The 12,955-nt window shown below is 44.6% G+C and overlaps 1 protein-coding gene across 4 annotated transcripts in view; it reads right to left on the bottom strand.

Annotated features, from left to right (window-relative positions):
- Positions 1–12,955, bottom strand: part of LOC111959417 (unconventional myosin-Ib) — a 151,688-nt gene that overhangs the window by 112,505 nt on the left and 26,228 nt on the right. The window lies entirely within an intron of this gene.

The raw sequence follows: 12,955 nt of genomic DNA, 5'->3' as shown, positions 1-12,955 counted from the left end.
GCAGGGCCAGACGGATTACCAGGACATGCGCTGACCAAATGGCAAGTGTCTTCACTGACTGTCAAAAGAACATCCCTGGTCATCTACTGCCTCGTAAATTATGTCTGAGTGTTGGTGTGTGCCCCTGGCTATCCGTAAATACAATTTTAAAAAACAAGAAAATGGTGCCATCTGGTTTGCTTAATATAAGATATTGAAATGTTGATACTTAAGTACATTTTATCAATTACATTTACTTTTGATACTTAAGTATATTTAAAACAATACTTTTACTCAAGTAGTAATTTACTGGGTGACTTTCACTTGAGAAATGTTCTATTAAACGCGTCTTTACTTTTACTAAAGTATGACAATTGGGTACTTTTTCCACCACTGTAATTGAGTGCAGGAAATGCAGAAATGATAAAAGTGCTGAAATTTGAAGTTGAATTGAACAGTATAAAACAATCAGAATGGAGAAAGTCTAATTAATCACTTAGAATGTATGTGTTGCCATCCTAGGATCACTCACTACTCAAAGCAAATGTAGAACTTTTATTATTCAAAAACTAAAAATACTGTCAGTCTTTTTTTTCTTCTTTTTTTGTTTTAAATACCGTGATATATTTTGCCCATCTCGCCAAGCCCTATAACAAACCAAATCCAACTGTATTCTCCTCTCTCTGGGTACAGCCAGAGAGAGGAGATATAGGTTAGAGGAGATATAGGTTAGTGATAGGTTAGTGTTATTTACAGAGGTGGTTGAGATGGTGAGAACTACATCATCAGTGGGCTGCTATTGTTTCTCTGGAGCAGCTCAGCAATGACAATGAAGTGAACCAACTCATTCATGAGAGAGAGCGAGCGAGCGATAGAGTGAGAGCGAGCTATAGAGAGAGAGAGAGCGAGCGAGCTATAGAGAGAGAGAGAGCGAGCGAGCTATAGAGAGAGAGAGCGAGCGAGCTATAGAGAGAGAGAGCGAGCGAGCTATAGAGAGAGAGAGCGAGCGAGCTAGAAGAAGAGAGAGAGAGAGAGAGAGCTAGAGAGAGGAGAGCGAGCGAGCTATAGAGAAGAGAGCGAGCGAGCTATAGAGGAGAGAGAGCGAGCGAGCTAGAGAGAGAGAGAGCGAGCGAGCTAGAGAGAGACGAGAAGCGAGCGAGCTAGAGAGAGAGGAGCTGGAGCGAGCTAGAGAGAGAGAGCGAGCGAGCGAGCGACGAGCTAGAAAACGAGGAAGCGAGCGAGCGAGCGAGAGAGAGCGGCGAGCGACGAGCTATAGAGAGAGAGCGAGCGACGAGCTATAGAGAGAGGAGCGAGCGACGAGCTATAGAGAGAGAGAGCGAGCGACGAGCTATGAGAGAGAGAGCGAGCGACGAGCTATAGAGAGAGAGAGCGAGCGACGAGCTATAGAGAGAGAGCGAGCGACGAGCTATAGAGAGAGAGAGGAGCGACGAGCTATAGAGAGAGAGGCGAGCGAGGCTATAGAGAGAGAGGCGACGAGCTAGAGAGAGGCGAGCGACGAGATATAGAGAGAGAGCGAGCGACGAGCTATAGAGAGAGAGCGAGCGACGAGCTATAGAGAGAGAGCGAGCGACGAGGCTATAGAGAGAGAGAGCGAGCGACGAGCTATGAGAGAGAGAGCGAGCGACGAGCTATAGAGAGAGAGAGCGAGCGACGAGCTATAGAGAGAGAGAAGCGAGCGACGAGCTATAGAGAGAGAGAGCGAGCGAGAGCTTAGAGAGAGAGAGCGAGCGACGAGCTATAGAGAGAGGAGCGAGCGACGAGCTATAGAGAGAGAGAGCGAGCGACGAGCTATAGAGAAGAGAGCGAGCGACGAGCTATGAGAGAGAGAAGCGAGCGCGAGCTAAGAGAGAGAGAGAGCGAGCGACGAGCCTAGAGAGAGAGCGAGCGACGAGTATAGAGAGAGCGAGCGACGAGCTATAGAGGAGAGCGAGCGAACGACTATAGAGAGAAGAGCGAGCGACGAGCTATAGAGAGAGAGAGCGAGCGACGAGCTTATAGAGAAGAGAGGCGAGCGACGAGCTATAGAGAGAGAGAGCGAGCGACGAGCTATAGAGAGAGAGAGCGAGCGACGAGCTTATAGAGAGAGAGAGCGACGAGCTATAGAGAAGCGAGCGACGAGCATGAGAGAGCGAGCGCGAGCTATAGAGAGAGAGAGCGAGCGACGAGCTATAGAGAGAGAGCGAGCGACGAGCTATAGAAGAGAGCGAGCGACGAGCTATAGAGAGAAGAGCGAGCGACGAGCTATAGAGAGAGAGCGAGCGACGAGCTATAGAGAGAGCAGAGCGAGCGACGAGCTATAGAGAGAAAGAGAGCGAGCGACGAGCTATAGAGAGAGAGCAGCGGCGACGAGCTATAGAGAGAGAGAGCGAGCGACGAGCTATAGAGAGCGAGAGCGAGCGACGAGCTATAGAGAGAGAGAGCGAGCGACGAGCTATAGAGAGAGAGAGCGAGCGACGAGCTATAGAGAGAAGAGCGAGCGACGAGCTATAGAGAGAGAGAGCGAGCGACGAGCTATAGAGAGAGGCGAGTATAGAGAGAGAGAGCGAGCGGAGCTTAAGAGAGAGAGAGCGAGCGACGAGCTTAAGAGAGAGAGAGCGAGCGACGAGCTATAGAGAGAGAGAGCGAGCGACGAGCTATAGAGAGAGAGAAGCGGGCGACGACTATAGAGAGAGCGAGCGCGACGACCTATAGAGAGAGCGAGCGACGAGCTATAGGAGAGCGAGCGACGACTATAGAGAGAGCGAGCGACGAGCTATAGAGAGAGCGAGCGACGAGCTATAGAGAGAGCGAGCGACGAGCTATAGAGAGAGCGAGCGACGAGCTATAGAGAGAGCGAAGCGACCGAGCTATAGAGAGAGAGAGCGACGAGCTATAGAGAGAGCGAGCACGAGCTAATAGAGAGAGCGAGCGACGAGCTATAGGAGAGCGAGCGACGAGCTATAGAGAGCGAGCGACGAGCTATAGAGAGCGAGCGACGAGCTATAGAGAGCGAGCGACGAGCTATAGAGAGCGAGCGACGAGCTAATAGAGAGCGAGCGACGAGCTATAGAGACGAGCGCGAGCTAGAAGAGAGCGAGCGACGAGCTAGAGAGAGCGAGCGACGAGCTAGAGAGAGCGAGTGACGAGCTAGAGAGAGAGCGAGCGACGTGCATAGAGAGAGAGCGAGCTATAGAGAAGAGGCGCGCTATAGAGAGAGAGCGAGCCTATAGAGAGAGAGAGGAGCTATAGAGAGAGAGCGAGCTATAGAGGAGAGGAGCTATAGAGAGAGAGAGCGAGCTATAGAGAGAGAGCAGAGCTAAGAGAGAGAGAAGAGAGTAGAGAGAGAGCGAGCTGTGAGAGAGAGGCTTATAGAGAGAGAGAGAGCTATAGAGAGAGAGAGCTATAGAGAGAGAGCGAGCTAGAGAGAGAGCAGGCAAGAGAGAGCTCACCGGATCACGTCTGTCTGCAGTGCTGGGTCTGGGGCCAAGGCCTTCAGAGATCAGCATACTGTAGCACCTCCCTGGTCACAGCCTAAAGCCTGCTGCAGAGTTCATAGCCACTGAATTGTGAGTTTGTGCTCCATTGTGACATACATCTGCGCCTCGATTAGTCAATCCAATGAGATGTAATATGGAAGATAATGTTGTAGCATACATGTACATACAGTGCATTTGGAAAATATTCACACCCCTTGACTTTTTCCACATTTTGTTAAATTAAAGCCTTATTCTAAATGTTTTCTTTTATTTTTATGTTATGTTTCAATCTACACACAATACCCCATAACGAAAAAGAGAAAACTGGTTGACATTTTTGCAAATTGAAAAAACATTTATATTTACATAAGTATTCTGACCCTTTGATATAAGACTCAAAATCTCTGCAGCATTAAAGGTCCCCAAGAACACAGGGGCCTCCATCATTCTTAAATGGAAATAGTTTGGAACCATCAAGACTCTTTCTAGAGCTGGCCGCCATGCCAAACTAAGAAATCGGGGGAGAAGGGCCTTGGTCCAGGAGGTGACCAAAAACCCAATGGTCACTCTGACAGAGCTCCAGAGTTCCTCTGTGGAGATGGGAGAACCTTCCAGAAGGACAACCATCTCTGCAGCACTCCACCGATCTGGCCTTTTTGGTAGAGTGGCCAGATGGAAGCCACATGTCAGCCTACTTGAAGTTTGCCAGAAAGCATGTTAAGGACTGACCATGAGAAACAAGAATCTCTGGTCTGATGAAACCAAGACTGAATGCCAAGCGTCACGTCTGGAGAAAACCTGTTACCATCCCTACGGTGAAGCATGGTGGTCATCATGCTGTGGGGATTTTGTTCAGCGGCAGGGACTGGGAGACTAGTCAGGATCGAGGGAAAGATGAACGAAGCAAAGTACAGAGAGATCCTTGATGGAAACCTGCTCCAGAGCGCCCAGGACCTCAGACTGGGGCGAAGGTTCACCTTCCAACAGGACAACGACCCTAAGCACACAGCTAAGACAACGGAGGAGTGTCTTCGGGACAAGTCTCTGAATGTCCTTGAGTGGCCCTGCTAGAGCGCAGGACTAGAAACCCATCCCACATCTCTGGAGAGACCTGAAAATGGCTGTGCAGCAATGCTCCCTATCCAACATGACAGAGCTTGAGAAGATCTGCAGAGAAGAATGAAGAACTCCCCAAATACAGGTGTACCAAGCTTGTAGCGTCATACCCAAGACTAGAGGCTGTAATCACTGCCAAAGTACTGAGTAAAGGGTCTGGATACTTATGTAAATGTGATGTTTTTTATTTTTAATACATTTGCAAAAAATATATATCATTTTGCTTTGTCATTATAGGGTAGTGTGGGTAGATTGATGAGGGGGGGACTATTTAATACATTTAAGGCTGTAACGTAACAAAATATGGAAAAAGTCAAGGGGTGTCAATATTTTACGAATGAACTGCATTTCCACACACTCGTCCCAGCCTAACACATCCCTCTGAGAACAAATTGGATATCTATACATCATCATTGCTCAAACTCACAATTAGACAATTAGATTACATTATGTACATTTGTCATAAAACAATCTGATGCTAGTAGGCCTATTCATAAGCACTACATGAAATTAGTTTGATCTTGATCTTGCTTTGATTGAAACTCCTCTGGATCCAGGTAGTTTCCAATGAACGGAAAATCTGGAAAGCGTACACCTCCCTCATGAAACAGTGCTAAATTCATCCAGCAAACTTCTGACTGATATGCAGACAGTTTTTCCTCAAAGCAGAGCAGGTAGCTAGCCCGGCAATAATAAAATGACAGTGATGGGCTTGGCTTTTCTCTAGAAACCACAGCAGCAAACATGCAGCGAGCCAGGCTCTAATAATGGACAGAAGCCTCAGTATATAACTTCATGGCGTTCCGTAATGACTGGTGAAGCAGTCATGCCTTACTGCCTAATCTTGTGTATTATATTAAAACTAAGACAGAATAATAACCCAACCACCATGGTTGGAAAATGCTTACTTCCGAGCCAAACTGAGCTAGAACAGATTACTGTTTTCTCAACAGCATCCCATTCAAAACAGGCATGAAAAAAAATGACTTTCTAAAATCCATAACAGAGTCCGCATCATTGAACCACCTCTGAATCCCAAGACACGGTGTGCAGTGAAGGAGACTAAACTAGAGGTCGACCGATTATGATTTTTCAACGCCGATACCGATTATTGGAGGACCAAAAAAGCCGATACCGATTAATCAGCCGATTTTTTAAAATGTATTTGTAATAATGACAATTACAACAATATTGAATGAACACTTATTTTAAACTTAATATAATACATCAAAATCAATTTAGCCTCAAATAAATAATGAAACATGTTCAATTTGGTTTAAATAATGCAAAAACAAAGTGTTGGAGAAGAAAGTAAAAGTGCAATATGTGCCATGTAAGAAAGCTAACGTTTAAGTTTCTTGCTCAGAACATGAGAACATATGAAAGCTGGTGGTTCCTTTTAACATGAGTCTTCAATATTCCCAGGTAAGAAGTTTTAGGTTGTAGTTATTATAGGACTATTTCTCTCTATACGATTTTGAAATTCATATACCTTTGACTATTGGATGTTCTTATAGGCACTTTAGTATTGCCAGTGTAACAGTATAGCTTCCGTCCCTCTCCCCTACCTGGGCTCGAACCAGGAACACATCGACAACAGCCACCCTCGAAGCAGCGTTACCCATCGCTCCACAAAAGCCGCGGCCTTTGCAGAGAAAGGGGAACAACTACTCCAAGTCTCAGAGCGAGTGACGTTTGAAACGCTATTAGCGCGCACCCCGCTAACTAGCTAGCCATTTCACATCGGTTACACCAGCCTAATCTCMGGAGTTGATAGGCTTGAAGTCATAAACAGCMCAATGCTTGAAGCARWGCGAAGAGCTGCTGGCAAAACGCACGAAAGTGCTGTTTGAATGAATGCTTACGAGCCTGCTGGTGCCTACCATCGCTCAGTCAGACTGCTTTATCAAATATCAAATCATAAACTTAATTATAACATAATAACACAAAGAAATACGAGCCTTAGGTCATTAATATGGTGAAATCCGGAAACTATCTCGAAAACAAAACGTTTATTCTTTCAGTGAAATACGGAACCGMTCCGTATTTTATCTAACGGGTGGCATCCATAAGTCTAAATARTCCTGTTACATTGCACAACCTTCAATGTTATGTCATAATTACGTAAGATTCTGGCAAATTAGTTCGCAATGAGCCAGGAGGCCCAAACTGTTGCATATACCCTGACTCTGCGTGCAATGAACGCAAGAGAAATGACACAATTTCACCTGGTTAATATTGCCTGCTAACCTGGATTTATTTTAACTAAATATGCAGGTTTAAAAATATATACTTCTGTGTATTGATTTTAAGAAAGGTATTGATTTTTATGGTTAGGTACAGTCGTGCAACGATTGTGCTTTTTTCGCAAATGCGCTTTTGTTAAATCATCCCCCGTTTGGCGAAGTTGGCTGTCTTTGTTAGGAAGAAAGTCTTCACACAGTTCGCAACGAGCCACGCGGCCGTAACTGCTGCATATACCCTGACTATGTTGCAAGAGAAGTGACACATTTTCCCTAGTAAAAAGAAATTCATGTTAGCAGGCAATATTAACTAAATATGCAGGTTTAAAAATATAAACTTGTGTATTGATTTTAAGAAAGGCATTGATGTTTATGGTTAGGTACACGTTGGAGCAACGACAGTCCTTTTTCGCGAATGTGCACCGCATCGATTATATGCAACGCAGGACACGCTAGATAAACTAGTAATATCATCAACCATGTGTAGTTAACTAGTGATTATGATTGATTGATTGTTTTTTATAAGATAAGTTTAATGCTAGCTAGCAACTTACCTTGGCTTCTTACTGCATTCGCGTAACAGGCAGGCTCCTCGTGGAGTGCAATGTAAAGCAGGTGGTTAGAGCATTGGACTAGTTAACCGTAAGGTTGCAAGATTGAATCCCCGAGCTGACAAGGTAAAAATCTGTCGCTCTGCCCCGTCATTGAAAATAAGAATGTGTTCCTAACTGACTTGACTAGTTAAGTAAAGGTGTAAAAAAAAAAAAAAAAACGGCCAAATCGGTGTCCAAAAATACCGTTTTCCGATTGTTATGAAAACTTTAAATCGGCCCCAATTAAAATCGGCCTTTCCGATTAAAATCGGTCGACCTCTAGACTAAACATCCACTTTTCCCCTCCCTGGACTGGTCATAAAACTAAAAAAGGTGTGACTACACCAGTGGTGGCCTACCACCTCCCACTAGGATGGCCCACCCTGGTCATCAGCACCTCACAGCCTGTTAAACCTCAGGCCACACAGCTGGCTCCTGTACGTGAAGTTTGAGGAGGCCTGTAGTCTTAACAGTATTTGAATGTTTGGTTTCTTAAATGTGATTTTTATTATCACTCATTGAGTGCATGTTGTTGCTCGACCACAAGACACTTGCGTTCAGCCTGCATGGTCAATATAGCACATGCAACAATGTTGATGACTACGATGCGGTTTCCACTTTAGGGTATTTCTATAAACTAGGGTAGCAGTGTTGATTTCCTACAGATGTTCATACTGCAAGTCATTGATAATAATGGTGAAGCCAACTTGTGTATTATCAATACCTTAAAATCATTCAGGGTGGGTGGCAAGTGTCATACAGAATCTCAAAAACTGAGATGTAGTAGTGACTGACTTTTCAAGCTATTTTCAACCCTGACTATGGCATTTCCTCAGTTTTCAGTCGTGGTGAAATGGAGTGACAGGCAGGTTTGACGTGTGGCAGTGGTCTGGACTCGGTGGTCTCATGTTACACAGAGCAGGTGGTTAGTCAACAAAACAAAGACGGAATGACCGGTTCAGATGGTCTGACAGGGACAGGAGGATTAAGATCAATGTATGAAGCGTTTGGTTTGGGCCATGACAGACAGCCACTTCTGGACCATTCAGAGAAACCGCCCCAATAAAGAGGGACTAATCCGTTATGCTGAAACCGAACTAGTGGCGTTTCCCTAAATGGCACCCAACTCCCTACATAGTGCACTACTTTTGATCAGAGCCTCTGGTCAAAAGTAGTGCATTATATGTAGGGAATAGGGTGCCATTTGGGACACATACTAGGAGAACAATGGTTTGTATCCATGTTGAGCTATACCCCATCTATTCCTCTTAGCTCAATAGCTTAGCATCAGGTTGGATGTGTGTTTACAGCCACTGACTTTTCCTGCCATGGTATAACTCTGGACTTTGAACATGCCTACAAACTAAGTCTGACTAGCAAGTGATATGAGAAATGTTGAGCCCTGTCAGGACAACCTTAACCATTTTAGCCTAGATTAGATCTTTCTAACTAACCTGTGAGAAAATTGAAGAGAGCTGAAAACATGCTGAGTACTACAACCTTGAATGCAGACTGCAATGTACTGTAGAAAGAATCAGATATGGCATTGGCAGATATTGATTGAGTAAGGGGAACTTCGTACATGTACAGTATAATGACAGAAAATACTTTAAACTGAAGATCAATGTATGCTGCAACAGGTTGTGTGTGTACCCGCAAAACACCAGTCTCAACATCAACAGTGAAGAGGCGACTCTGGGATGCTGGTCTTCTGGCAGAGTTGCAAAGAAAAAGCCATATCTCAGACTGGTCAATAAAAATAAAAGATTAAGATGGTCAAAAGAACACCGACACTGGACAGAGGAAGGCCTATAAGGCCAGCATGCCGGAGTCGCCTCTTCACTGTTGACGTTGAGATTGGTGTGTTATGGGTACTATTTAATGAAGCTTCCAGTTGAGGACTTGTGAGGCGTCTGTTTCTCAAACTAGACACTAATGTACTTGTCCTCTTGCTCAGTTGTGCACCGGGGCCTCCCACTCTTTATATTTTGTGAAGGGAGTAGTACACAGTGTTGTACGAGATCTTCAGTTTCTCGTGTGGAATAGCCTTCATTTCTCAGAACAAGAATAGATTGACGAGTTTCAGAAGAAAGTTTTGTTTCTGGCCATTTTGAGCCTGTAATAGAACTCAAAAATAACAATTGCAGGATTTTCTAATGATCAATTAGCCTTTTAAAATGATCAACTTGGATTAGCTAACAAAACGTGCCATTGTCAGGAGTGATGGTTGCTGATAAATGGAACTCTGTACGCCTATGTAGATATTCCATAAAACTTCTGCAGTTTACGGCTACAATAGTCATTTACAACATTAACAATATCTACACTGTATTTCTGATCAATTTGATGTTATGTTAATGGACCCAAAAAAATGTGGGGCGGCAGGTAGCCTAGTGGTTAGGCCAGTAACCCAAAGGTTGCTAGATCAAATCCCCGAGCTGACAAGGTAAAAATTTATGTTCTGCCCCTGAACAAGGCAGTTAATTCACTGTTCCTAGGCCATCATTGTAAATAAGAATGTTCTTTACTGACTTGCCTAGATAAATAAAGGTTAAATAAATTGTAATTGTGCTTTTCTTTAAAAAACAACGACATTTCAAAAGTGACCCCAAACTTTTGAAAGGTTGTGTATGTCAGAGCAAAAGAGACAGGATTGTGTCGAGGCACAGATCTGGGGAAGGGTACCAAAAATGTTTTGCAGCATTGAAGGTCCCCAAGAACACAGTGGCCTCCATCATTCTTAAATGGAAGAAATTTGGAACCACCTAGACTCTTCCTAGAGCTGGCCACCCAGCCAAACTGCAATCAGGGGGGTGCCTTGGTCAGGGTGGAGGCCAAGAACCCAATCAGGGCTTTATGGTAAAGTGGCCAGACGGAAGCCACTCTTCAGTAAAAGGCACGACAGCCTACTTGGAGTTCGCCAAAAGGCACCTAAAGGACAGACCATGAGAAGCAAGATTCTCTGGTCTGGTGAAACCAAGATTAAACTCTTTGGCCTGAATGCCAAGCATCACATCTGGAGGAAACCTGGCAGCATCCCTAGGGTGAAGCATGGTGGTGGCAGCATCATCATGCTGTGGGGATGTTTTTCAGTGGCAGGGACTAGGAGACTAGTCAGGATCGAGGGAAAGATGAGCAGTGCAGAGTTCAGAGAGGTCCTTGATGGAAACCTGCTCCAGAGCGCTCAGGACCTCAGACTGGGGCGAAGGTTCACCTTCCAATAAGACAACGACCCTAAGCACTGTTGTGTCTTTGGCTATGCCGGATTAAGTGATATAACATGCTATTCTATAAATTCCTTTCTCTGTAATTAATATTACCTGATTGAGCTAATCATGTAAATGTAATTAACTAGAAATTCGGGCACCACGAAAGAGTGTTTATAGAGCTGTTAACTTCCAAATAAACTCTTAAAGACCTAGTTGTATTTTACATTAATAGCAGTCAATATTAATCGTCACCTTATTTCAGTCTCATCTGAAAGTTGTAAATTCTTGGTTATCTTCACGAACCCTGGCTAACAAGTTGAATCAGCAATACAAAATTGGGTTTAATTATGTATTTACTAAATACCTAACTAATGACACAGAATTACATATACACAGAATGAATCATACCTTGATTACAAATGATGTCATAAAGGAAAACGTCCCTAGCAGACGGAACAGATATGACAGCTGGTTACACAAAGAAAAGGGGGTTGGGTTTGAGTGAAAGAGCGGGAAGACTGGGAACAAAGGGAGAGGTTATGCTATCGTAAATACAGTGTCTTATGCATTCTAAATTACCGCCCATTTGGAAAAGGAAAATGCAATAAATATTTACTCTGAGCGGCGCTTCGGTAGGTTGGTCGTAGATGCTGGCCGTGTTGGCCAACAGAGATCTTCCTGGCCTCGGAAGAATGTCTGGTGGTAAATTGGATTCGTTGTAGTATTGTCGTTGTGTGTTAGACTGGATAAGTCGTCCGTCCTTTCCTAGCCCACGTTTACAGCTGCTGTTGCTAACTCAACGGCTAGGATGTCTCACTTCTTTAGTGAATAAGAGTTCAAAGTGTATACCATTCACAACCAAAGCTCACGCTGAGGTTGGCTTAGTTCTGTAGTTGACATGTTAGTCCTTTTCAACGTATGGACCGTCGTCCTATCGTCCTCGGAACAGATAGTTACATTTTCGTCAAGGGCTTATATGGTGGAGGGAGAGAAGGGTGTGTTTCGTAGTTTATAACCCATGTCTCTTCACAGGGGCGGGCCACTGATTGAGCAGAGCTCTAACTTTATGAAAACCCAAATCTCTCATTTGGAAGCTAAAATTACATTTCTTTTCACAAATAGTGTCATATTTAAACATTTAAATTGCACAACAATTCCATGTGAATGTGTAGACTTCCCCAGATACAGTTTGTCGTCCTGTCATCAGTCATGTCTCAGATGACAACCGAACTGACATTATATTCATTAAGTACCAACGCATATTTTCAACTGGTTCTACTACAGAAATATGGTTCCTTTCCCTCCACTTGTTTGATGTTCCCAGACTCTCTATGTTTAACAAAGGCTATTCAAGAGTCCTTCAGTAGAGTCGAGAGAGGGGAGAAAGATATTTATGAGGGGGTCATAAACCTTACCCACAGGCCAACGTCATGACAGCACACAGCCAAGACAACGCTGGAGTGGCTTCAGGACAAGTCTCTGAATGTCCTTGAGTGGCCCTGCTAGAGCGCTCAGGACTTGAACCCGATCGAACATCACTGGAGAGACCTGAGACTAGCTGTGCCTCGAAGCTCCCCATCCAACCTGACAGAGCTTGAGAGGATCTGCAGAGAACAATGGGAGAAACTCGCCAAATACAGGCGTGCCTGTATTTGTAATACATCTGCAAAAATGTCTAGAAACCTGTTGCTGCTTTGTCATTATAGGGTATTGTGTGTAGATTGATGAGGGAAAAAAACGATTGAATCAATTTTAGCATAAGACTAACGTAACAAAATATGGGAAAAGTGGTCTGAATAATGTATTTCCTCACTGGAGCACTTATTTTAAACAAGACTGATGACGCTGGTGGAAAAGAAACTGCAGGCGAGAGAAAGACCGTGAACAGAACAGCTATAGGGTCTGGAGACAGAGTGGAAAACATTCAGGAAGGAGCTTGCCAAAAGCAAACAGCTGGACACATCTGCGGTCACCGAGTTACCGCATTTGGAGAGAAAGAAGAGAAAAAGGGGGTTCTGGAAGAGGAGCAGGCCCTTTGGAGTGTAAGTGCTAGTGTAAATAAAATACCCTTTCTTTTGTTTGTCTGTGAGAAGCCTGTCATTGCTGGGACAGCTAAAGGGCCTCTCTCTCGCCCCCCTCTCCCTTAGAGAGCCATAGAGTGTCTTCTGCAGCCCAGGGAGACAGCAGGCAGGCAAGCTAATTGACAAATGCTTTCCTTTGTTTTACTGTGGCTGAGTAGCAGGGCCTATGGGCTGGTTCTGGCACCGCTGTGGAGGGACAGACAGCCACCCGCTGGAGTGTGGCACAACACGGGGTCTGAGGCACAGCCCCCCACTAAC

The sequence above is a fragment of the Salvelinus sp. IW2-2015 genome, linkage group LG36, assembly GCF_002910315.2.
Source record: "Salvelinus sp. IW2-2015 linkage group LG36, ASM291031v2, whole genome shotgun sequence".
Taxonomy (NCBI): Eukaryota; Metazoa; Chordata; class Actinopteri; order Salmoniformes; family Salmonidae; genus Salvelinus; species Salvelinus sp. IW2-2015.
The sequence above is the reverse complement of the archived record's forward strand: the minus strand, read 5'-3'. Positions and strand labels throughout refer to the sequence as shown.